We start from the raw sequence: 26,723 nt of genomic DNA, 5'->3' as shown, positions 1-26,723 counted from the left end.
GGATCCCTGCGTCGTGGAGGCGTGTGTGTAGTGTGCGGTGGCAGACAGTGTTGAAAGCGGCAGAGAGGTCCAGGAGGATGAGGGCCGTGGTCTCACCGTTGTCCAGCAGGGGCCTGATGTCGTCGGTTGTGGTGATGAGGGCCGTCTTGGTGCTGTAGTTGCTGCGGAATTCTGACCGGGATGGGTCCAGGATGCTGTTTTCTTAAAGTATCGGAATAGCTGTCTGTCGACGATCTTCTGGGAAAGGAATTAGGGAGATGGGCCGGATGTTCTTGAGGTCTCTCGGGTCCGCCTTGGGTTTTTTGAGTAGGGCGTTGATCTCAGCGTGTTTCCAGCTCTCTGGGAAGGTTGCGGTCTTGAAGGAGAGATTGATGAGGTTGCGCAGGTGGGGTGCGATTGAGCTGCTGGCTTTGTTGAATATGTGGTGTGGGATAGGGTCTGACGGGGAGCCGGAGTAGATTGTGCTCATGGTCTTGATGGTGTCATCGATGTTCACGTTGCCCCAGGCTGGCAGGGGGTTGTGGTCGATGGTGTACGGAGAGTCTGGAGTGTTGATGTCTTTTGGGGCTGTCTGGATGTTGAAGCTGTCGTGGATGTCAGTGATCTTGCGGTGGAAGAAGGTTGCGAGAGAATCGCACAGAGCTTGCAACGGTGGGATGTCGTTGGTGTTGGAGCTGGGGTTGGAGAAATCTTTTACGATGTTGAAGAGCTCATTGCTGTTGTGTGAGTAGCTGTCAAGGCGGTCTTTGAAGGAGGTCCTCTTGGCAGACCTGATGAGGTGATGGTGTTTGCGGATGGCGTCTTTGTGGGCTGCGAGGCTGTCCGGTGTCTTTTCATTGTGCTGTTTCTTCTCGAGTTTCCGGCATGTTCATTTGGAGGCTAGGATTTCTGGGGTGAACCAGCTGGCTCTCTTGCTGGTGTCTCTGCGGGTGGGTTTCTTCAGCGGGGCGATGGTGTTGGCGCAGTCGTTGATCCAGCGTCTGAGGTTGCAGGCAGCGTTGTCGGTGTTGGAGGGGTCGGTGGGTGGGCTGAGAGCGATGTTTGCACGTAGTTGGTCTTCGGTGATTTTGCTTCAGCAGCGGCGGGGAATCTGCTGGGTGCGGTGATGTGTGATGGGTTTCTGGAAGGTGACCAAGGGCTCTTGGACTTGGTTGAGAAGTAAAATTCACATGATTATATACATCTGTCAAAGTGTTTATGGAGCACCGACATATTATTGAGTTTTTAATTCATCAGCCCTTATGGACATATGTATATTTCAAGATGGCGTGTATTTTTATATCAGTTCCAAATAGTAGATTGGATCATCATTCTTCGACTTTTTCTTTGTGTAACACATTCATTTTGCTGATTATGCGATTTACTTTTTGGTGACAATTATGAAGGATGACTTTTTAAGAAGATGTATATTACATGACATTCTATCATTATGAGATAATGTGTCCAACTAAATTGGTGTGTTTTTGACAAGCATCATGTGCTTGAACCATTGGTGACTATGGTACAAAATTAAGAGAAACTTGGTTTCACATTGAGATTATTACTAATTACTGATCAAGAAACATTGGAATGCACCTTTTTTTCTGCTATTTTCACAGATATAATCTTCATATCTATACCATATTGATTTTAAGCCTGACATGGAGAACATGTGAAATATGTTCTACACACTTGCTACGGTATGACAGTTAATTCCTGTTACTATATCACTTAGATAAGAACTTTGGTCAATTTAAAGGTGTTTACCTCTCGATTAAGTGATGATTATCATACTTGATTATAAATCAACTGTTTGGGTAAACAACAGAGTATTGTGATAATTAATATGGTTGCATAAACGTGTCAATTAGATCTGTCTTAGAGAATCTCCTTGGAAATATGTAAATATGTGCATTATGAGAGCTCAAATAATGTATACCAATATTAAGTGATTTCTTTTTTTTTATCTCCCTGATAATGAATACTGAATGTTTGGTAAGCACCACTGGACATTGAGAATAATTACTTACAAGATTTAACACTATGTAATGTCTGGTTCTTTGTGTAGAGTAAATATTTATTGTTTTGAATTGTTGTATATATTGTAAATAAGTCTTGTCTGTGTATATTCTGAGCCCTGAAGAAGTCCTGGAGGGACGAAGCACGTCGGCTGCCAAATGTGTGCTACGCTTTTAAGAAATGACCATTGAATAAAGAATAAAAGAAACTTTCTTGAAGAAAAGATTGCCTTATACAGTGGTTTATTTGGGAGATACCATTTCTTTCACTCTTGGGATGGACTATGGACAATACTATCCATTATTTATTGATTTATTTGTGTGTTTGAGTGCAGAACCATTTGTGTTAAACTTCATTTTAGGAATTTAGTTTTTTTATCAGTTTTGGAGACATACGGGGGGATCACATCTCCGGTTCATTGCACCACGTTTGAATTTTTGTCTATCACTCTTATACAGCTTTGATTAGAGCAGGACTCGGGTGCCTTGAACCTTCTCTGTGCTTTTGTAACTATATTTTTTAAAACAATATTATTGAAAATAATGTTCTTAACAACGATATTACTTACCTAAAAAACAATATTCTGTGAACAATATTCCTGCATCACAATATTTGTTTTATGATATTTCTGTCTCCTGATATAAAAAACTCGATATTTTGTTCAAACACCATTGATTTGGGATTTTAAATTATTATATTAATTGTATGTTTTAATGCTTTTATCTGTAGTGCCTCGAAAAATGAATCAAATAAAGATTGATTTTAATTGTAATTGACTCAAGCATGTGAATCTGTGAAAGATCCAGTGCTGGACAACTTACTAGATTCTGATCTATGCACATCTTTTGAAGGAATCCTAGGTCATGTTTTGGCAATGTGTGTATTGGAGGCTCCGCTTCTTGCAAGTTCCGTACTTGGATCGCTTTCTTGACAGCACAGCATGATGTGACACAGAGCTTGGGGAAGGCCTTACCTCTTTTGTAGTGGTGTTCTCACTCAAGGGCATTGTGGGTTGGTAGGTCCGGTCTGGGGGGCTGCGGTTAGGCGCTGTGTGCATCACCCATATTGCCTATGGCACTCTTGCCATCCTGGAGAGGCGGGCACCATCTTAGGTGTATATGAGGGCACCATCTTAGGTGTATATGATTCTTCTCAATCCAAGATGGCGTCACACCAACGTTGTTTCTGCCTTCCTTCCAAAATTCAAGATGGCAGTTACCTCTATCTGAGGCCATCTTTTTGCTTTCCGGGTCAGATTTCAGTACTTAAAGGGAGAATATGTTATCTGAAGTTGCATCACTATACTTCTTGTTGCCTTGCACTCTCCTAGTAAGGTTATTACCTATTCATATCTAGTTTTTTACTATTTTCCCTATTTAGGCATTTGATTCTCTCTGCTGAATTCTATCCTTCTTGAAACTACATTTTGCATGGTTTTGGTGCCATTCTTCTTTTTCTCTTCCGTAAATTGTCTCTTTTCCAAGGAATCTCCTGACTGGAGTGGGAATCCCCAGTCGGAAGGGTGGATATGGGAAGGGATCGATCCTTCTTCGAAGTCAAGACACAACTTCGTGACCAGCCATCACTAGCACACTAATATTAACAAGTTAATAAGTTATAAATGAGTTTGTCAATTTATTTATTGCATCTTTGTTTTTATCCCCTAAAACTGACCAGATTAAAATGTCCTATTGAAAACAGAAGGCAAAGCCTATTGTTGGTGAGGGTCTGACCTTTTCACGAACGAAGATAATACATATGGTTTTGAGTGGCTATGCCTGCTCTGAAAAGTGCTATTTCTTGTGAAAAGTGAAGAACTTTGGAGTCTTGTTCCATGTAAATATGTTGTTCTCACACTAGACCTAACCTCCAGTTAAGATGTGGAAGAGTTTCCTTCAACTTCTAAAGGTGAAGTAAAGTTTAACTCACCAGCTTCCTGATACTACCCCAATTAACTACTAAAGCACTGCCTATATCAACAGAAAGGATCCAGAAATTTCAGAGGATCAAGAACAATCAGTCAGGTTATCTCTTACTGATCACATCCCCATGGCACCGAAAGTACGCTACTGGCTGCAGGTGACCACTCCATGAAACATAATTGTACACAATTCAATCAATACAGAGTAAGTGCCCCCTGAAGCTTACCCGCATCATCAGTCTACAAATGGGGCAGTATGGCACCCCCTCTGTATTTCTCTATTCAGCACAATGAAGTCTCACACAGGTGATATGTGGGAAATATAGAATAGAGTCATTAAATAAATGGATTTGGCTACATTGTGTGTCAAATCAAAGTTATAACCTGCAGATTTGCATCAAAAACTGTTACATTGTTCATGTTTGCACCAAGTATCACTTGCTGAAATCATTTGGGGTGTGTGAGCCAAAATCAAACTAAGTGGTCAGTTTTACCATACCAGGAAACACAAACAGGTTTCTATACCTTCTCTAGCAGACATCATCCTTCCTAACTCTCAATGCTTACAAAATCGCTATGTTCCCTACATTATATTTCACATTTGAATGTGTAACGTGCTGAAAAACAAGATGGAAATGTACCATTCCAAGTTCTCAGCTCAGATGATATTAATATCTAGATAAGTGCTTTGATTGCTATGTTTGATCTTATAAGTACAGAATACATTTTAGCAATTGCCACCTACTCATTCACAAAAATTGCTCTTAAATCATTATATTTCATTTCTGTAATAGTATAATTACACCCAATCATACTTAAGAAAATTGGGCCAGGTAGGCATTGAGTACATTTACTTCTTCATACAAAAGTCACTCTCACTATGCAAGTGATTAGCCTCTACTAATGGCTCTATCATAACATGTAGACAAAAAATACATTAACCAATCTTATGATTATCTGAGCTAAATGTCTCTTCAATCCAGTTTCAATTAGGGTAATTATTAAGAGTGTATTCATAGAAGCTTGCATTTTCTAAGGGGTTAAAAATGGAGATAAATCCTATCTTGCATATAACGACCAATTCTTCTCAAAGAGTAGGTAAAGGAAGGTCAACCGAAATCCATCATTTATTATTTTTGAACACTTTGTTTTAACATAGGGCAAAATCAAAGCCTGTAAGCTGTTGCATAACAGGGGCTCTAAGTGAGAGATCCTTATGCAAAGGGCTGGCAGATATCGGGGTGGGGATTGAATATAAAAAAAGAAAACTTACCTTTTGCCACTGGCCGCTCCAGCGTTGCGTCTCCTCACGACACCTCTCCTCTTCCTGCCTGCTGGTCCCAGCAGCCCCTGAGACAGCTTGCCAGTCTAATCCCTGCACTGATTTGTCTAAGCAGGAAGAAAAGATGCCCTACTCAGACCAGGGAGTCTGTGGAGTTTCTCCAGCTCAGCCGCTTAATGCAGCTGGGCTGGAAAAAACCTGAGTGCGCATGTGTGTTTTGGTCGGCCTGAGACGGCCTGTCAAAACACATATCCGCACTTAGGGAGTGGAGTGCACGTCACACTCCTCCTCCCCCTCCCTCCCATACCTCGCCTCCACCCTCCTAACAGCGCTGGTGTCATGTAGTTCCTTTAAAACTATACAGGATCTGCGCGTTCCGGCAGCATACACCACGGGATTGGTGTCAGACGGACTGACCACCCTCACCGGGTATGTTGGCCTTTGGTATCAGCTAGCTCACAGTGCCACTAGAATCTCCTCTTATCAAGGAGAGAATAGTTTGTGGCAACCATCGAACATGACAACCCTGATCTCTCAGGACCGTGGAAACAATATACTACTCTTCGCTTAGTCACTCGTGCTCACTTAGTCTATTTTAGAGAGATACACAGAATAAACGGTTTTGCATTTTTTAATAAGTTTTTATTGAACAGTTGTTATTCTAGTGTAAAATAGATGAGCGGTCACAATCGTTAGACAGTAAAATATATAAAGGATTAGCAGTATTGGGAAAGTAAAAGGATGGTATAACTCTACCATCTTGCAGTTATCATGAATACAGACGAATATATAGAATACATGATAATAAAAAGATGCGTACTCCTACGATGTATCCCTAACTAGATGTACCTAAGTGTAGCTAGCATGTGTGTAGGTGCTAAGCCAACAATCCCTCTAGATTAAAGTCAACCCCCTTACCTGAAGTGAGAGACTGTGGGACCCCGTGCTGGTCTCGAGTTGGACACCCAGCGAGGGATGTTAGACCAATGAGAGCCGGAGCGTCTACATGCAGGTACCTCAGCGTCTCTGCTCAGTGTGTCGGCCAGGAAGTCCTATTCTCCTCTATCTATCTTAGCAAGATGTGATGTATATATACCCAAAGGTCTCCCCAGGGGTCCTACCTCGCTGTATTACTGTGTCGGTCTAAGGATGACGTCGGGCATGAACTTTATACATAGATATTATACAGGAGATGGTAGTCCTGCTGTGAATCCTCACGTATAATGTATGAGATTTTGAACTAGGGAAAACCCACATTCTGAATGTAGTGTTGTATCTAGGTAAAAGATAAACTGTTATAAGTGTAATTTAGGGAATAATATAGGTAAAGGGTAATGAAGTTACCTGGGCTTAAATTATGGTATCTATATGGAATATAATGCTGGCTAAGAGCCAGCAACTGTAAAAGAAAACAAAGCAAGAACATCGTTTTAATTTATATTTGTTGGCTCTGAGCCAGGCAGTGGGGCGATGCTCCTCCGCCATCGTGGAGGAGACGCCAGTATCAATCATACAACTCTCTAGAATACTATTCAAGAAATGAGAGTCATTTCAGAAAACATTTATCAATGTCAGTCATACAAAACGCAAGCCTAGAATATGCCTGATATGGTGTAAACCCTAAATGTAAGATGTGGGCGTTTGCATAGCTGAAACAAGGTGAATTAAACAAGTGTATTTGCTTTGTCCGATAGTATATGTACTACTTATAATGAAAGGAGAGATATAGCTGAGCCCTACAACACACACATTTCTGACCAGATGACTGAAATAATGTAAGGAGTGTCTTAACTCAATTGGTTACAAATCATTGAATCCAGTTACATGCTGTGAACCTAAATAACAATCGGCATAGTCTTTCAAAAATAACTTTAAGATTGATGGGATCAGACAAGGTTAAGATAACAGCTTCCTAAGATCATTCAGTGCTGCCTCCAAGACTGCCTCTGTACCTTTGCCTGGTTTGGACCCCTTTAGTGGGTATTTATAGTAAGACACCATTATGACTCCTTTATCCTGGCTTTTCTTCATTGTATTTTTTGTACAAAGAAGTTTGGTCTGCCGTTGGGCTGTTGAACTGTTGCCTGGTAGTTCAAATGTTCATTAAGGCATCTAATCGCTGGGAAATTTGTAGGCATTTAGTGTGCCCTCCATATATATACAAGCCCTCGCTGATTACAAATGTTGACATATTTACAGTACTGTATCTCTTGTTGGCACAGTGGGCTTCTACCCATTGCTCACTGGCTTCCTTGTGACATCTACACTGCTGACCTAATTGCTGTGATTATCCACTCATATGCCAGACTCTATACAACCTTTACTCTCCCTCAATCAATCCAGCTCTATTCCCCATGTGATATTCCTTGCTGTGTCATTAACTGCCCACAGGCCATCCCTTAGTGAAGGGTTGTGAGTCTGTGAACAGATCCTTTTGTATTACTTGACATTAATGTAGCTAATGCCTCCCCTTGGAGAGGGTTTCAATGGTTGAGAAGTGTATGGCATAGAAAGCATTGGCAGAGAGTAGAGTAGAGTTGTTCAGAGTAGAGAGGCGTTGAGTGAAGCAAAGTGGAGTGGTGCAGAGTAGAGTGCAATATTGAGGCGAGTGACATATTGTGGAGTGGTGCGGAGTAGAGCGCAGTGTCAGAGTAGAGTAGAGTGGAGTGGGGTGAGGTAAAGTGGAGTATGCATGGTGCGATAGCGCAGTGCCATTACAGACAACACATCTTCAATCAAAATGGACAAATACATTTTCACAGACATATAGTTTTACTGAAAAAAGTATACAGCTCACAAATGATAATGTGTGGTATTGTCATTTCCAAGTGTATCGATTTGTTTTGGAATTTGCTTCCACCACACTTCAGAATTACTAAAAAATATACTTCATTTGCACTTTCCATATTCTGAAATATCTGCATAGTTCTTTTGCAGACCTTTACATTTTGTTTTGTGCTAGAACAAGAAATACATCGGCCTGCACACCCCAAGTAGCCAGCTAGAAAAACATAACATCCAACAGCCTTTCTGTCTCGCATGGCTACCCAGCAGCATAGTTACATAAATCCTCTCACTTTGAAGTCAGAGCAAGAAAAGTAAATAGCAAGCTCCCTGGAACACAGAGCCTGACATTTGACCTCGGTCTATGAAAGCACAGCAAATGTGACAAGACATGAACAAGATTTAAAGGCCAGTTTACAGAAATTTAGTACTGGTGGAAGAATACAGTAACTAGTGTTTTGAGAAGGGAAGGGATACATTCAAGCTGGACAGCCTAAACAAATAAAGCCAGCAAATAGCAAGCAAGCAAATGTGAGTTACAAACCACAAAGCCCATGGTAAGCAATGGGTGGAATGCATTCCCAGAGAAGCTTTCCAAATGTCACCAAGCGGTTGTTAGCAAACCAGATAGTTCCGCTGCCTGGTAGGCTTCGACCTAAAAATGAGGTGAGGTGAAGTGGAGAGGGAGAGGTTCTGTGAAAGTGTATGAGGAGCAATAGACAGGGGCTTTTGCCCTTGGTCGCTCCAGGTCACAGAAGAACCTCAAACAGGAAAGTTCTACCGAAAGCTTAACATAAACCTTTATTTAATTTTTGAAGGATTCATGATCCTTTTTTGTATTATGGTTCACTAGTTTTGCATTTGTATGGTTGTTTCCTCATTGGTTGCTTGAAAAATCCTTTAGGCTACTCATAAAATTCAAACAGACAACTTTTTACAGCCTTCCAAATACCAAGGTAGTTTTCAAGTTTCCTTATCTGGGTGGGGGTAGGAGTTTCAAGTTTGCAGGCATAGTCGAAACAGCGACTACTGCATCAGGTTTTATTGAAACATGGCACAATGAGTTGGAGAATCGTGTCCAATTGGAGGCCTAATCTAAGGGGGTGAGCCCGGAATATTTATTGAAGGAAGGTTGTCTAGTTCCATGTACGGCCCATTGAACAGTACGATTTGGCAAGGCACTGGGAGACAGTGAACAATCACAAAGGCTGGGGTGATATGATTTCAGGGTTTTAAATATCGAAGTAGATTGACGCTGAGCTTTGAAGTCGTAATAATTTGTTAGGGAGGAATTTCTGGGCTCCACATAAAAAACATTCACAGAGTGCAGGTAAGACAATACCAGAAAAGCTGTAGCCTGACATCTGTGGGGAACCCTAGGTAAGGGAACATGTGTCTTAAGACTGAGCATATCTGTTGAAGATTTGTTTTGAGCACATTGTTTAATTGCAGCTCCAGACTGAGTTCGTACCTTGGATGATTCCTAGGAGTGTTTCTGTTTGTTAAGTGGGGTGATTATTCTAGGTCTGCAGGCCAAAACGGGATCTACAGTGTTGGTGGCCAGTTCTCACATCTGTTGAGCCTTGAGTGATGGTGGTTTACAGGTGGTAGTGGTTGTAGGTAAAAAAAAAAGATGATAAGGAGAGGATGTTGTTTTGAATTGATAAGAAGGGTGAAGTCCAATGCAACACTTCTCTTTGCCTGCTTCCTTTACATTAGCCTGTGCTCTTATTTCACAAATAGATAAGAGATGAATTTATTCCTCTGAAAGATTAGAAATTGGCTTTTTTAATTAAAATCCTGCATTTGGGTGTGTTCTGCCTTTTTTTTTTTAGCTCAATCAAGAATCATCAACTTGTAATTAGTTTGCAGGGTTATCTACGTCCAGCCCAGGTTTCTTTATGGATGCTTTGACAAAATAGCATTTGGTTGGTGCCCGTGGTAAGCAGTTAATTGGTTGTCATTTGTGCTTCTTCTGCAATATGCTTGGTGAATAGATTTTCTTAAAAATTGTTGTTGGTACTGGTCAGCTGGTGATGCAGATTTCCTGTTGCGTGACACTAGATAATTAAATAATAGAATCGATATGGGTGAAAGGGTCATTAATGTGGCTATATATGTTGTTGCAGTATGTATTTAAATATATTTATTTGACACTATGCAACAATTCCAAATCCAGTCAATCTTCCAAGTGCTGGAATGGTAGCAAACAATACAAACAAGAACCGATTTTGCAATGTCACAAAAACCATGCAAGACCGAAAAATAGCTGACTGTAAGTAGTTATTTGGCTTTTCCTATGTAATAAGAGGCCAAAGAATCACAGAGTGTTTGTGGGGAACAGTTTATTTGAGCAAGTTGCAGGTTTTTAAATTCCTAGATACTTCTAAAAAACTCCAGTGGGGACCAGGATGCAAAGAAGAAGCTGAAGTAGTAATATTCCTTTTTGTCTTTCTAATAGTTGCTCTGTAGAAGGGTAGATGACAGTGGTTTTGGTTTCTATTTGCCTAATCTAGGTTTTTCTCCACCTAAGCTTTAGTGCTCGGTCCGGAAGCACTAAGCATTGCACAACTCTAGGTGAACCATTTCCAGGACCCAGTGATAGTCGAGTGTGGTTGTATTTTTTCATGGGATGATCATATCAAAGACATCTGGCAGCCATTTCTTCAATTTTGAAATCATGGAAGCCATGCCGCTGGATGTCTTGGAAAGAGCTTTTAAGATTCTTAATAGTATTTCCAGAGTTCCAATTTCAACATCTTCCAAAGTTCAATCATTCTAGATAATGAAATACATTTCTTTGGATTCCAAGATTGCAACATTTATTGACCATATTTTCAAACAGAGTATAAATGGTTTGCAGAATTAAATAGGGAGGTCAGTCTGATATGACTTCAAATGGACTTTACTTTCAGTTACATTCGTTTTTGGGAGCACATCCCAACCCTTTCTGTGGTAGTGGAACAGGGACATGTCTGCTATGGCTTCTAAAAGGTAAGTTGTTCGACTTTCAAACAGAAATATGGTTTCTCTAAGTAATCATTGGGTCATGCTCTTCTATTTTGAGCACTGTATTTTGTACATGCTCTTCCTAATTACTGTGTGACACAAATATCAGCAACTATGTTCAAATCACTCTTGTCTTAGGAGTATTGAAATATACGAACTTAAAGACGTCCCTTTCTAAATATCTTCATGCCTACACTTCACCCCTTCATAAAAAATTAAACAACATTCTTTGTGTCCTCCTGCATCAATTCCTAATTATGTGCAACTTGCATCTCTACTGCTCCTGGTTCCCAATTACTTTTCCTATTTGTCCCCTACTGCTGCCTTCATCTTAAGGGGTACCGTTCAGAAATACGTATGACAAAGTAAAAGAATTTAAGCTTATGCCTTTTTATAATTTATCATCACAACGAACATAAGGACACAGCATTTTTAATTTTGAAGCTCAGTACTACATGCTTATTTCAAAATCAACAAAAAAACAGATTAAAAAAAATTCACCAACATGAGAAATTAAGTTGCTCCTTTGTTACACTTCCACATGGATTGGAGCGTTTTCCACAAAACTCATCAATTTCCCGGTGTCTAGCATTCCCCCAGGATCCAGCATCTGATAACAACCTTGAAAAATGTGATCTACAGTTCACCGTGTTTCTGCAATCCAACAAACATCTCTACCTTTTAACATTACAGACAATCTTTGTCTCAAATTAACTTGTCGGATCCTTCACCACTTTCTCCTTCTTTCTCCATTGCTGATTTGGAGCCATTACTTCACTCGCAGTACCCTCGCTCTCGCTCCTTCCCTCAATGTGACCTCTTTCATTTTCTTTGCCGTGACGCGCCTTTCTTTGATTCCTCTAACAATATTGCAACTGATGGATACACTCACATCTTCTTCCCCTCACCAACAATTCCAAAAGCAGCTTCTTCATCATTCTCACCATCTGGTACTTGCCTACAACCTGGCATTCTCCCTTTCACATACTTTTCTAATTCCCCATGCTTACTCCCTTGCCCTCTCGCCAACCAATAACTCATCCTCACACACCTTTAAGCACACCCTGATGCCATAGGTCTCTCACCTGCTGCTTATTCTTAACTTCCAGAAACAAGGACATACCTAGCCACACATGACTGCAAAATCAAGGTTCATTGAGGTGGTCTTATATTTCCACAGTGCTCAAATGAGAGGATTTGCTGATTTCTTCTTGTTTCAGGGGATCTACTTTGCCTCATCCCTTTCCCAATGCTATCTTGTCTTTGGGCTCATATCACTACTTTTCCAACTACACTACAGAAGAGCCATGCCTCCCTCTTCCATCCATGAGGAGTATAGCACACCACTTGCCCAGCACCTTTCCTCATTTGGGTTCAGATACTCACAAGTCAAAGTTGAATGGCATCCTAGATAGTGACAGTGCTCCCAACCATACCACCCTCAACAAAATGCGGGCATTATGCTGGGAAGTAGGCATCTTATCTGCCAAATTTCCCAACGTCAAGACCCTAAATGCCGTTGTTGGGATTACAACAAATAAATATCCTGTGAATACCACTTAATGAGACCAAGTTAGGGTATCCTCATGGCCTCTCACAAAGTGTGTTTCCTAATTGTTTGATAACATGGTAAATAACTCCTAATCTGAATAAACCAGCAGTAGATCCAGTCAAGCTCAACAACTACTGTCCTCTCTCTGGTCTTCCTAACTAAGGGGTCCATTAGGGTCCGTCCGCCATCCCGGTGGAAACGGGACCGTCCGCCACGTGTGCGGCGGTCCCGCCATATCAATTATGATGTGCCCGCCACAGTGGCGGGCGCATCCAGCATTTTTAACATTGTGGCAGGCGATGCTCTCAGCACCGCCCACCGCAATGCTAAAAATGCACGTTGTACATTTCACTGCACAACATGACAGGCACCGCGCGGTGCCTGTCATGTTGTACATTGAAATGCTGGGGGGTACCACAGGTACCCGCCATGTGCACCCCCCACCCCCTCTTCACCCTGGGGGCCCGCAAAGGGCCCCCAAAGCAAAGACCGTATGCCTTTCCGTGGCGGCATTGCCACCACGGAAAGGCATACCCCGAAGCCCATCCTAATATGGCTGGCGGTGTCTGATAGACACCGCCACCATATTAGACCTTTTCCGCTGCGGTCGCCTTGCGACCACGGCGGAAAAGCGGCAGACGGTCTTCCCGTCCGCCACGGTCCCCCCCAACATTATAATATGGCGGGGGGAAATAGGTGGCGGACGGGCAAGGATGGCAGAGGGATCGCCACCGCCTGCATGGCGGTGGCTATCCGTCCGCCATCATAATTGACCCCATAGATCCCGGAAAGCTGTGAACAAACAATTCAAAGAATTGTCAGTGACAGTATTATTCTCAATTATTTTATTCCAGTTTCAGGGGCTACTGTAGACCTGAATCTCTATGCCCTAAACCAATGATGGCACTTTGCACATTTTGGATAATTGTGACTTCTGTCAATCATGAAATCCTTAATCAAAGAGTGCATACATTTTGAGGGAAATGTTTATAATTAGTTCAGAGCCCATATTGAAAAATGATTAAACAGATCTAAATTGATAGCTTTCTCTCAAGCACATTTTTTGTTATTCATGGAGTTCATTCAGGGTTGACCTGGCCCCTGCACTATTTACCTTATAACTCTAACCACAGATTAACACTGTCAAAGAGTCTGGCATCACCTGTCGTCGCTATGTCGATGACACCTAGTAGAAGGCCTCTGCTCATGGACATATTGCTCTGCTAACTTCATCCCAAGTCAACAGTCCAGTTTTGGTGCATAACAAATTTGTAACAAACAAAACCGAATTTCTACTTATCTGCATTCCTCTTCCCAACAGTCCAAAAATGTTGAGACTCCTCTCGCACTTTAGGCTGTTCTCCAATTACTTAAAGCACCAAATCTCTCAGATTTGTTTTTGGCAATGAAACATTTTTCGCAGTCATATCGATAACATAACCAAAAATGCTAATCATCAACTCAATCCTATCTGGAGTAATAAAGCCTTCCTTCTGGAACAGGATGCGAAAGATGAAGTCCAAGTCTTGGTTAGCCCTAGATTAGATTTTGGGAATGCTGTCCTTTCTGACATCCCAAAAACCCATCTTGTATTTGTCACAGTTTCCGTTCATGCTGCAGCTTGTGGATAGTGAAGATTGAGTGATTTGATTACATCGCACCTGTACTGGATTCTTTGAGTTGGTTTTTCATTGATAGAAGAGCTACATATAAACGTGTGTGCCTAATTCACAAACTCCAACACTCAATCTCGTTATTGGGCCAGGAAGCTGTAGCTTTCAGTAGAGTCACCTTAATGGTTCAGAGTTATTTTTACTTCAAATACTAGTTTTCAACAACAAATCTACCTTGAACCACGCCTACCATACGTGCTTTCCAAACACTGTTGAGCTTCTTTCTGAGGCACCCCTTTACTCTAAAGGCTTTAAGAGGTGGCTTGGACACCTTATTCATATAATGTGCACGGAAGGATCTGGGGAAGTACTGGCAAAAATGTTAATGGCTCATTCATCATTGAGCCGTGGTCGTAATCTAAATATGTTTGTCCATAACGTCATCTAGCACTGGATTGTGGGTTCTGCACATTAAAAACAGCCATTTCTTCTCCAGCATTTTATGAAATTAATATAAATGTGGGGTGCCCTAAGAAACCTAAATTACTAGACTCCACGTAGGAGTTTAGAAAAGTTGCTGGCAGAACACACAAGGCGCCCTCACTATGCATTTGGGGCTTTAAATATGATTAGCAGGTGATGCTAACAGGAGCAGGAGGTTGTGATTTTTGCAGATCCAATGTCTATGCACAACCCCGCTTCTTTCCCTGGTTCCTACTAGATGAAAAAGGTAGTTATCTCGGATCTTGGAGTCTGTTCCACAAGATGCTACACAGCAGTTTCAAAAGACAGGAGTAAAAATCCAGACGTAGCTACAAACATTGAGGTCAAATAAGTGAATTATTTATTAGTAGATTTGCATCAGTTGTGAGCCGCCAGCTAACCGCAAAGCAACTGTTTCCTCTATATTCTAGAATCTAGCCCAGTACCAACATTCAGTGACGTGAAAAGATGTAACACAATGTCACCGAAACACCTATGGATGGCTCCTAGTCATTATATAACAGAGCCGGATATGTGTGGTCTGGCTCCTAATTCAGTTAAATGATTATTAAACTTCTCACACTGTTTTGATGGCAGGAAGCACAGTAGGAGGTGAAGCAATTTATTTCCTTTCTTCGTACAACTTACCAACCATCATACCCCATGAACATTCTAGAACCAGTGCATGGGGCCACGCGCACAGTAAACAGGTGATGGAAATAAGAGAGGGACAACAAGGGGTAACAGAGGAGCAATGTCAAACCATGTTCTATATCATGAAAACGTTACTTAATAAACACCCTTCCCTCTTTAAAAAAAAAAGTTAAAATATTAAGAAATCCATACATTTTGAAGGCACTCCCACATTGCAAAAAGGTCTATCATTAGAACTATTGGGGGCGTTAGGTATTTGCCTCAAATCATCCTCAACCCTGCCATAGGAAGTATGTGAATAGACAGGTTTGCTGACAGGCAGTTAAGGGCATGAATGGAAATCAGAATCGTTGGCTGTGTTTCCATGACTGGTACTAGCATTGCACTAACATTGGGATACTGCACATTTTCTGCCACAGGTGGAGTGACTCGGACACCATGTGACACATTCCACCATTCTCCATTCTCTAATCTAATGGCTGACTCTGATGTTTTGACCACTTGCAAGGGTTCTCCAAACTTGTCACCTCCCACCCTTATCTTAAGGCACCTGATCCTTACTAAGTCATCAACAGTTATATTGGACTTGTCCACTGCTTTTCCTTGGTCGTAATACTTTTTCATTTTGGTTTGTTTTTTAGCTACATGTTGCAACCTGTCATTTTTTCCTGAGGATTGTCAATATTAACAACATTTTTTCTTGAGGACTCTCATTATTAACAGCAAGTTTTATTTACAATAATGTGAGAACTTAACTTAGTAATGGGTGATCATCCTCTTAACAAACGGAGTGGCACTGGTAACATTATGGGGAGCTATATGATAGACCCAAGTAATGCCCCCTTGCAGGTATTTTCCTCTTTAATGTCAATTGTTTTCCTTAATAATTTGCCACATTTATAGCTGTCTAATTCCTTGAGGTTGATGCAAGGTCAATTTGCAGTGTTTGATTCAAGAATCCTTCAAAAAAAGCAACCATTTCAGATGATAAAAATTGTGATCCATTGTTACTTACAATATATTGTGGGAAACCCTCCCTATTGAAGACTTCCTTCAGGAACATTACAAGAGGAGGGATTGTCCATGTATTTCAACCCACTGTGGACTGTCAGGTAATGGGAAAGGAGTTCTCTGCATCCTTACATATGCAACACTCTTACACAAACCGCTTCACATCTCAGTCCATGAAAGGCCACCAATATTCCATTCTTAACCTATTTTTCTATGCCCGTCATGCCAGTATGTCCCTCTTGAGCTAACTTTAGAAGTTGGGGTCTAAGAATTGATGGGGGAGCCAACTTATCGTTCCTCCGTTCCTCATGATGACATAATCTATGATGGATAGTTAATTACTGATTTTCCAATACGGATTTGGAACACCCTCCAATTGTTTTTCCTTAGGCCATACTTTCAAAATAAAATTAGAAGAGGATATTCTCCATGATAGGAAATAGCAGACAACCACTGTATTCTGCTCACAACACTCATGTCTCCATCTTCATTTGTTAAGTAAGCAACCCCTACATCATCCTCCAGTTAGTTCAAATCATCTACATCTTTATCATCATTGCATGGAATGTGTGACAGGAAATCAACAACATGAGATTCATTTGGTAAATACTCTATATAAAATACATAATCCTGTAACTTGCATGCCAGTTTAGTGATGCGATGGGAAACTTTATTGGAACTGCATTTGCTCAATATACTCAGTAAGAGCTTATGATCTGCACGAATGAGAAAAGGTTTACCCCACAGGAAACTTTGACATTTTGCCACTGCCCAGACATATGCCATAAGTTCTCTTTCGATTACAGAATACTTCTGTTCTAGCTCTTTCAAGTTTCATAAAGCAAATGCAATGAGTTGGCTACCCTACTGTTTGTTTTCACTAATTAAAGTTTGGAAGACGATGTGGCCGAATGGGCTGGAGCTGTCGATCTCAAATCTGGGGAAATGGGTTCTAGTCTCTGCAATGACGCTTAACATCCTGTGATTCTGGGCAAATCATTTAATTTCCCCGTGCCTAATACAAATGAATGTGTCTTTGTGTAACGCAACTGGTGCTCATGTAAAACGCTCTGATACCCGATACCTTCGGGTCAAGTTTCTGCTATATAAAACTCCGGAAGAAAAAAAAGTACAGCACCAAGTCCTATTTGACTTGCATCCACAGTCACAATTGAACCAAGTGATTCATCAAAGAATTTAGGAGAAGAGCATTTGTATTTCTTTCTTTAACAGGTGCATACTTCTTTTGCAAGCAACATTCAAGGCATAGTGGGTATCCTTTGTAGGTCTCGCCTAGTGTTGCAGCACAGGCGCTGCTTGCTCGTGAGACATATAGTGAGAGAGTGGATTTTAGAAGGGGACTTGAAGCCCCGCCCCTCATTTTCATTGACTGGCATTACGGTTTATGCGAAACGGTGGGCTGCTATTGGAAATCAGGGTTTTTTGTTGCCACCTTTTCGCCCGGCCGATCCGGACAGGGTCGTCTGCTTTGCGACTGTCGTGAAGCAAATTCTTATCTTTGTCGGGGCCATCTGTTTCTAATTAGCAGTATCAGGTTAAGCAGGGGCCATCTGTTTTTTTGCGTCCGTGAAATGCTTGTTTAATCGTGCAATGGCACACGCTTGTTCAAATAAGAGCTCCCAGAGGTCTGCTTTCGGACAATTCAGAATGGCACGGTCGGACCACATGAAACCGTAAGTCTGAATGTTTAACAGAGCTTTTCAATGATGCGGTCACTTTCTGCAAGTAGGACAGCAGTCAATGGGTTAAAAGCATGCTGCAGATATGTGGGAATGAAAGGTCACACATTGGAATAAACACCAGTTGAAGTGAGCGTGTGGCGCAGACCAGCATGGAGCTTGCCGCCCCGCTTCCAGTACTGACTGATAAAGCTATTCACTGAGCCCTCCGCGTAGAGGGAGACAATGTCTCTGATGCACACAGCTGGACATTTTGTTAGTCATGGTGGCTCATTTTCCTGGTGCTGTTCGTTTGCAGGCTCCTTGGGCTCCTCTCGGAGGAAGGGGCGGCGGGGGTCAGCTCCCCAGGGGCTGCACAGCTCACAAACGTCTCACTAAGCAGTCGCGCTGCATGCCCGCTCCTCTCCAGGTTTCACCTTCCTGGCAGCGCCAAACTCTCTACTCTCCTCCCGCGGGGGCAGAGGAGGAAGTCGGAGCGGCTCAGCCTGCCACAACAACTTTCAACCTGCTGTAGACTTCCCTTCCCTCTGGGATATCCCCCACCCAGCTTCCCCGCTTCCACGGCCGCACTGGCAGGTTGCACTTTCCTGCCCCCAGCACTTCTCACTTTACACATGCACGCATCTAATGCCCTAGAGGTTGACGTTTTGCCACAGAAGTGCACCATGTAGCTCGTACGGTAGTGCATTCATGTAGCACAAAGGAATGTTCAGAGGTTTTGCTACATACTTGCCATTAATATGTAACACATGTTTGATATTTTCAGTTTAAATAGAGTGAAATGATATTGTGTAAAAGTAACACCTGCTACCTACCAACAGCAGTGCTTTTCAATCTTTTTGTCCTAAATATTTTTCTCAATAGCAAACACATTGCCGTTTGGTGGTCAGTGAATCTCTGAGAAGTGGTTCAGAAGGGGGCTTGAAGCCCCGCCCCTCAGTTTTTTTTTACTTTAATAAGCACGGGGCCTTCTTCACGGACACCGGGCTATGCAATGCAATAGGTGTTGCTTTTGGTAGTGTAAATAACAATGCCTTTTAATTTTTGTAAGGCATTGCCATTTACAATGTCAATAGCTTAAAATAATGTCATTGTGAGAAATTTTGCATTGTAAATGCTTGTTAACTAAAGGATGCAATGGATCTACTTTGACTGAATAGTTCCGTATGCAATTTGAATAAAATTCACATAAACCCAGAAGGATCTTAGTTCATCTTTGTTTGCTGGCCTGTGAGAATTGGCAATTGCTGAGAGAAGGCAGGGTTTTGGTTTCACACCATCTGCACATATGACATGGCCCAAATATGTCACTTCACTTTTGAAAAATGTACATTTGTCGTTTCTAAGAGTCAACCCGCTGGACTGTATGCTTGTGAGCTCTTCCTTCAAAATTCATTGGCGACTTTCACAATCCTTGAAGAAAATTAAAACATGTCTTGGAAAGCTTTAACTCCTTCATGGCACTAAATAGATTGTTCATGATTTTTAGGAAAATGGCTGACACTGAATTAGGGCCGAAGGGCATGTGATAAAACCTGAAAGATCCCATAGGTGCTATAAATGATGTGAGATCACAGGGATCTTAGTGTAATAACGAGTGGTGATACCCAGTTGCAAAATCTAGTGTGGAAAACACATTGTCTTTAAATCTATGCATAATCTGTTCTCGTCAGATTATTTTTGTTTGCAATAATGACCGGGGCCAACCATACAGGAACTCACTTATTCCTTTCTTGAACCATTTAAGTCTTCCTTTGATGTGTTAGTTGAATATTTGAATGATAACGAGTACAATTTACGGTTCACGTCACATTTCAGCAAAATTTCGGTAGAAATCCTGGAGGATACTCTTTTTATACACAACCTGCGCAATGCTTCCAAATTATTTGGGAAACACACTTCCTGCAACTCAGTTTTGCATGCCACTAGTGCACACCTTAAACATCAGATCCAGTCCACCTCCTTTGGAGAGATGGTTCGCCTTTGGCGCAATAGCAATGAGATGGACGAATTTAAAAACTAACTTGAGAGGTTAGAAAAGAGATTCTCGGATGAGGGTACAGGCCAGACTGCAATGGAAAATCGAAAAAACGTAGTCACATAGTGAAACGTTCATCCTTGCGGATAACTCGGCACCTGAGCCAGACTGGCCATAGCGGGCTTCGAGTGTTTGCTTAGGAGGCTGGAAGGGTGGCAGCTGGTTTTGGAGCGGTGGGGTTCGATTTTGTTTCTGGGGGTCGGTTTTGCAGAGATGCTGAAATATCGGCCCCCAGTAACAAAAGCAGCAGTGCAGGGAGCCAGTTGTGTTAAGCAGCAGTGCTTCACAATTGTGAACCCGTAGGGGGAGGGGGAGGGGGCCGGTCCAACAAAATTGCCAGGGCTACTTTGAATTCCCAGTCCAGCCCTGCTCGGAACAAGTCAAACAAGCATTTGCATGCAATAGGTCTCGCTTTGAAAATATATAAATTAATAGCATTGTTATTCACAAAGCCAATAGCTTACACTTTCCTAATGCAAGTCCTATTGGCTATGGCAATGCTTGTTGGTAGCAAGCAAGGACAGTGCTGTTGTGGTGCTGAGTGATGCTGTTGCGGTGCTGAGTGATGATGTGGTTGGGCTGAGTGATGTGGTGGTGTCCCAGTGTGATGTGGTGGTGTCCCAGAGTGATGTGATTTGGTGGTGTCCCAGAGTGATGTGATGTGGTGGTGTCCCTGAGTGATGTGGTGGTGTCTGTGAGTGATGTGGTGGAGTCTGTGAGTGATGTGGTGGTGTCCTAGAGTGATGTGGTGGTGTCCTAGAGTGATGTGGTGGTGTCATATAGTGATGTGGTGGTGTCCCAGAGTGATGTGGTGGTGTTCCTGAGTGATGAGAAGGTGTCCCTGAGTGATGTGGTGGTGTCCCTGAGTGATATGGTGGTGCCCCTGAGTGGGGCCCTTGAGTGATGTGGTGGTGTTCCTGAGTGATGTGGTGGTGTCCCTGAGTGATGTGGCGGTGTCCCTGAGTGATGTGGCGGTGCCCCTGAGTGATATGGTGGTGCCCGTGAGTGATGTGGTGGTGCCCCTGAGTGGTGCCCTTGAGTGATGTGGTGGTGTCCTTGAGTGATGTGGTGGTGTCCCTGAGTGATGTGGTGGTGTCCCAGAGTGAGGTGGTGGTGTCCCAGAGTGAGGTGGTGGTGTCCCAGAGTGAGGTGGTGGTGTCCCAGAGTGATGTGGAGGTGTCCCAGAGTGATATGGTGGTGTCCCAGAGTGATATGGTGGTGTCCCAGAGTGATAAGGTGGTGTCCCAGAGTGATGTGACTGATGTGGTGGTGTCCCAGAGTGATGTGGTGGTGTCCCAGAGTGATGTGGTGGTGCCCCTGAGTGATGTGGTGGTGCCCCTGAGTGGTGCCCTTGAGTGATGTGGTGGTCTCCCTGAGTGATGTGGTGGTGTCCATGAGTGATGTGGTGGTGTCCATGAGTGATGTGGTGGTGTCCATGAGTGATGTGGTGGTGTCCCTGAGTGATGTGGTGGTGTCCTAGAGTGATGTGGTGGTGTCCTAGAGTGATGTGGTGGTGTCCTAGAGTGATGTGGTGGTGTCCTAGAGTGATGTGGTGGTGTCCTAGAGTGATGTGGTGGTGTCCTAGAGTGATGTGGTGGTGTCCATGAGTGATGTGGTGGTGTCCATGAGTGATGTGGTGGTGTCCCCCAGTGATGTGGTGGTGTTGTGTGGCGTGCAGCAGTGTGTGGCGTGCAGCAGTGTGAGTAATGCAGTAGTGTGCAGCGTGCAGTAGTGTGAGGCGTGCAGCAGTGTGAGGCATGCAGCAGTGTGAGGCGTGCAGCAGTGTGAGGCGTGCAGCAGTGTGAGGCATGCAGCAGTGTGAGGTGTGCAGCAGTGTGTGGCGTGCAGCAGTGTGAGGCATGCAGCAGTGTGAGGCGTACAGCAGTGTGTGGCGTGCAGCAGTGGGTGGCGTACAGCAGTGTGTGGCGTGCAGCAGTGTGAGTAATTCAGCAGTGTGAGGCGTGCAGCAGTGTGAGGCGTGCACCAGTGTGAGGCGTGCAGCAGTGTAAGTCGTGCAGCAGTGTAAGTGCTTTGATACTAGAGTATGCATGCTCTCGTATCAGTGCGCGCACGCTCTGCTGCGACAGTGTGCGCGTTCCATTCTCAGGGTGAGTGCGTTTCGGGTTCTTAGTCACAAACAGTATGAAGGAATGAGGAAAACAGGAAGAAGGACAGCCATGCGGGGCGTACGTGTTTTCTCATTGGAAATTGTGAGCGAGTGAACAAACGCAATGATTTGTAAACAACAAGAAAAGCAGACATCAAATGAAGGGTGGAAGGGAACGAGCATATGGGGTGTGAGCGATAACGAAAGTTAATTGTTGTAAGACCTCTGTGTCGCAGATGGTGTGAAGGTGGTACATTCAGCCCAGAATCAGAGCTCACACTGCAGTCTCTTGTGGGGAGCGATGTTTTTTTTCTCTAAAAACCCCGGACTCAAAACAGCTCTCTGGCATCCCTCCCACTCCCCATCCACTGCCTCTCGCTCCTTTCTACCTCCTGTCTCTGCGCCTCTTCTGTTATTTCTTAACCTACGCTTCCTCCCTCATTTCTTCTCCGCCCTCCACTCTCTCGATGCGTTTGCCTTCATCTGGTGATGAGTGAGTCCTGTTATTCGTTCTCTCCCACTCACCGGCGTCGCCCTCTCCTCCTTGGACTCTCCCTTTACACCCTCGCCTCCAGCTCCCTGTGTTATTATCGTGTCCACCTGCACAGAGTGGGGCGAAGGCTCTCGCATCCTCTCCAGCCTATGCTCGTTACCTGCATCACTCTGTCCTTTCACCCATCAATGCCTCCTCTCTCCCCACCTCTCTTTTCTCCAAGTCCACCCGCTCCGCTCCTCTCTCACCCCTTCCTTTTCTTTTCACAACCCGCTATTCCTTCTCCCCTCAACCTCTCTCCGACCCCTCCCTTCTTCTCTTAAGCCTTCCCTTTTCCTCCTTTCGATTCTCTTCCTGTTTCAGCCCTCCCCATTCATTTCTCCCCATAAGCCGCCCTCTTTCCCCCCTCTCACCTCTTCATTGGCTCCTATCGATCACCCACTTCTGCCCTAGCCCCCACCACCCAATGAATGACTCACATAAGGTACACTCCCTCTGTGTCCCCATCACCTCCCCACTCTTAGGTTTCCCTCCACTCCAACACCACCACCGAAAGCGAAGCGCACCCACTCCCCCAAACTTACATGGTCCCGTAACTGCTTGGAAAGTGTTTCGGGGCTACACGTCTGGCATGAAGTACTATATAAACTTACTCCTCCACGCCCTCTGTGCCCTCCATCTGCCCCGCGCACTTGCTGAGAGGCACAAGTGGAGTTTACTCCTCAGAGGACTAGGCACACCCCAGGCACACAGACACATGACACAGAGGGCATCTTCTGGGTCCACGCAAAGGCCTTGTTTTATGTATTGCCTTTTACACACTTTTGTTAGGCTGATCTATTTTAGTACACATTATGCTGCAATCTGGCGTTTGAGTTTTTTTCTGGCACACCTCTACCCCAAAGCCTCTCACTGAAAGGTGTGAACTCTAGCACTGCCACGCTCGCGAATGCCTTACAGTGCAACCACACACACAACCACACACAACACAACATAACACCACACAAACACAACCACACACACAACCACACACAACACACAAATACAACCACATACAACCACACACACAAACACACACACAACCACACACACAACCACACACACAACCACACATACAAACACACATACAAACACACATACAAACACACACACAACAAACATCCACACAACTACACTGAAAACCAAACCGTCAGTGCACACTTTCACCACGCACAGACACCATCACTCATCAGTACACGCTTTTACCACACACAAACACCACCAGCCATCAGTGCACGCTTTCACCGGACACAGACACCACCAGCCGTCAGTGCATGCTTCCACCAGGCACACACCAACAGACATAGTACACACTTTCACCAGGCACACACACACCATCAGCCATCAGTGCACACTTTCACAAGGTACGCACACACCACCAGCCGTCACTGCACGCTTTCACCAGGCATACACACACCACCAGCCGTAAGTGCACAATTTCACCATTCACACACACACCACCAGACATCAGTGCACGCTTCTAACTATCGCCCTCACTCTATCTATTGCCCTAACTCTATCTATCTATCTATCGCCCTCCCTCACTCTATCTATCGCCCTCCCTCACTCTATCTATCGCCCTCCCTCTATCTATCTATCGCCCTCTATCTATCGCCCTCCCTCTATCTATCTATCGCCCTCCTTCTATCTATCTATCACCCTCCCTCTATCTTATCTATCGCCCTCCCTCTATCTATCTGTCGCCCTCCCTCTATCTATCTGCCGCCCTCCCTCTATCTATCTGTCGCCCTCCCTCTATCTATCTATCGCCCTCACTCTATCTATCGCATCACCACAGCATCACTCAGCACCACCACAGCATCACTCAGGGGCACCACAACATCACTATGCTCTACCACAGCATCACTGAACCCCACAGCATCACTTGTCGCCACCACAGCATCACTCAGCGCCACCACAGCATCAATCTGTACAACCATTCAACAACAGCTGGTTCAAATATGTTCTCTCAATGTTTCAAGCTTTATTACAATGTCACTATTGCACTTCTGTTCTTGTATTTTCGTCACAATAAAATACACTGAACATAATCTTTACAAAAGTTATTTACAAAAGTTTAAGCTATTGCCATTATAAATTGCAATAACTTTTAAATATTAGTTTAAAAAAAATAATAAAAGCCGTTGTTATTTGTAATATCAATACATCTAAGTCACGTAAATACAACACATATTGCATTACAAATGCTATAGGTGTCACATTTACGAAAGTTAAGACTATTGGCATTGTAAATGACAAAGCTATTAATTTCACTATTTTCAAAACCAACACATAAATAAAACATTTGTCATTTACAATACCAATAGCTCAAACTTTTCTAATGCGAGACCTATTGCATTGCAAATGCTTGTTCTTTTTAGTTACTGACCCACCTCGGATCCGTAACTAAAAAGAACGAAGCGACCATGTGGTTTTGTAGGTATGCACAACTTTTTTTTTTTCTTAAGCCACGGTGCACAGCATTTCAGATGCTACACAGTGTGGCTAAAAACTATTTGCAAAGTCAGTAGGTCACAAAGGAAAGATCTATTGGCGTTGCCAGTGCTGGTTTTACTAGATTGCTGAGATTCGCTATGAGCTTACTCTCCGGATAAATTTAACAGTAAAGCATTTGTATAACGCACAATGTGGTAACTTGTTTCTAGAATTTGCCTTTGCCGTTCTGCTTATCTCTTGTGTGTGTGTGTGTGTAGGTGTGTGTTGGATCTTGGCGGGAGTAGATTCTGGATTTGGTTGTAGAGGAGTGTTGCCTTTGTGTGCAGGTCCAGTTGATGCAAAGTTGGCTTAGAAAAATACAAGAGTATGGACTTTTTAAAAATGTGTGGGTAAGAGTTATTGGTCATTCCAAACGAAATTAGAGGTTCCGCTTCCTTACTTGAGTTCTGTACCTATCCCTCTCTACTCACTATGTGGGTGGGTATGTATTGCCTGTGCTTCAGTTAACACTGATGAGTCTGGTTCTCATAAAATGTTTTTATGCTGGGATTCCCCTTTAACCTAGTACACTACAAGCTGTAGAATCTGTGATGTTTGTCCTGCAAGATGCACCATATTGTAAATGTATTTTACTCAGAAATGACGACAGTTTGTTGGACTGTAAGCAACATCACTTAACATGAACTGGTGAAACTACTGTATAGTTAATTTTGTGTTTGTTTTTTTCAGAGCTTGAAAGGCCATTAACTGAACCCCAAATTCGTGTAGTATGTAAACAGACATTAGATGCCCTTGTCTACTTGCATGAAAACAAAATTATTCACAGAGATTTAAAAGCTGGCAATATCCTTTTTACAATTGATGGAGATGTAAAACTAGGTGAGTAATTAAAATGGAAAATAATGTTGCTGATCTGTCACATTAAAGATGCACCTTTCTTTGTGAATGTTTTTTTGTAGGTCATATAGGTTCATATTATATTATATTCACTTTCTTTTAAAAAACATTTTTTTTTATATCAAGTATTCAAGGAGAACAAAAACAAATCCAACATAATCAGGCATATACCTTGCTCACAATACAACATATGCCACCCACCGGGTGCATCAAGGACTTTTGCACAAGCCACTTAGGGTAACATACATATACAACAGCCCACCCTGATGACAGTATAATATTCATATAGAATCTACAAGTATCTTAATATTATAAGCCATTATGCAGGGGTGCCCATCCTGTCCTGGATGTATCTTAGAGTCACGGTTCCCTCCTGCCTACTAGTAATTGTTGCCTCTAGGGCCTTGTGATTGATTTTTATGTTGGAATCAACAAATGCAGGGGTTACTATTTCTTGTAACATTTCAGCCTAGATCATGCAGTCCTCATCCACCTTTCATCCATCAGAACCTCTCATACACTTTTCTTCCGCATTGTCCATTCAGACATATCCCTGATCCATGCCTATATTGTTGGTCCGGAACTGGACAGCCATCCAATGGTATTCTTAATTTTGCTAACTACAGCCCGAGAAAGGCAAGCAGTGATTTATTTTATTAGCTTTTTGTGATGGTGTTACCCCTAA

At 43.1% G+C, this 26,723-nt stretch overlaps 1 protein-coding gene across 1 annotated transcript in view; it reads right to left on the bottom strand.

The window, feature by feature from the left end:
• NHLRC2 (NHL repeat containing 2) overlaps positions 1-26,723 on the bottom strand; it is a 927,811-nt gene that overhangs the window by 450,304 nt on the left and 450,784 nt on the right. The window lies entirely within an intron of this gene.

Source organism: Lissotriton helveticus, chromosome 5_1 (assembly GCF_964261635.1).
Source record: "Lissotriton helveticus chromosome 5_1, aLisHel1.1, whole genome shotgun sequence".
In the NCBI taxonomy this organism is placed as follows: Eukaryota; Metazoa; Chordata; class Amphibia; order Caudata; family Salamandridae; genus Lissotriton; species Lissotriton helveticus.
This window is presented reverse-complemented; position numbering and strand designations above follow the sequence as displayed.